Source organism: Laccaria bicolor, genomic scaffold (genome assembly GCF_000143565.1).
Source record: "Laccaria bicolor S238N-H82 LACBIscaffold_3 genomic scaffold, whole genome shotgun sequence".
NCBI lineage: Eukaryota > Fungi > Basidiomycota > Agaricomycetes > Agaricales > Hydnangiaceae > Laccaria > Laccaria bicolor.
In genome coordinates this window covers 868238-869379 of record NW_001889874.1, presented here as the reverse complement: position 1 = coordinate 869379, position 1142 = coordinate 868238, and positions in this window count along the sequence as shown.

Genomic DNA, 1142 nt, shown 5'->3' with positions numbered 1-1142 from the left:
GTGGACACAATTAACTTTTGTAATGAAAAAAGCGGACACACTACAAACCATTGTAGTCTGAAAAGGCAGATACAATTAACTTTTGTAATGAAAAAAGCGGACACTACAAACCATTGTAGTCTCAAAAAGTGGACACTATTAACTTTTATAATGAACAAAGCGGACTCTACAAACCATTGTAGTCTGAAAAAGCAGATACTACTAACTTTTGTAGTCTCAAAAAGCGGACACTACAAACCATTGTAGTCTCAAAAAGTGGACACTATTAACTTTTATAATGAAAAAAGCGGACACTACAAACCATTATAGTCTGAAAAAGCAGACACTACTAACTTTTGTAGTCTCAAAAAGCGGACACTACAAACCATTGTAGTCTGAAAAAACAGACACTACTAATTTTTCTAGTCTCAAAAAGCGGACACTATTACTTTTGTAATGAGAAAAGCAGACACTACTAATTTTTGTAGTCTTTGTCTGACCTTTGTGGTCTATGTCCAACTTTTGTAGTCTTTTTTGTAGTCTATTAGTAAACTTTGTAGGCTATAAATTACTTTTGTAGTCTGTCAGTGTCAATTACCATTTTAGGGCATGTACCTTCCTTTTTGGGAGAAATTTCCCACAATACAATAGTTGTAGCCCCTTCTCTTAGCTTTCTAAATCTGTTGAAATCATGTTGTTTAGTGTTCTTTTCATGAAGAAAAATGCAAAAAACAAAAAAAAACGCGGCGCTTTTGAAAACCTTTTACCTTATATCTCCACAATGGAAGCACTTTAGGACATAATTCCAACTGATTCTGGAAGCTATGGTAAAGAGCTACAACTTTTGTTTTTTTACCATTTTTGGAAATTTGTCATGTGACCACCCTCCTGATGACCCATTGGATGGACCGTAATAGCTATTTCATTGCTATCATGGAATATAATGAAAAATCATAATGATATCCCTGGGGGCAGATATGAAATTGGAATGAAATATTGAGATACTCAATGAAAAATCCCAATGAAAGCTGTGGAATATTCAATGAAAGTGCACATCATTAATTATGAAAGAAGCAATGAATACATATAACCTAGCTAATGAAATATTTATTGAAATGCACAATGAAAGCACCCAAAATTGATAATGAAATATTCAATGAAAG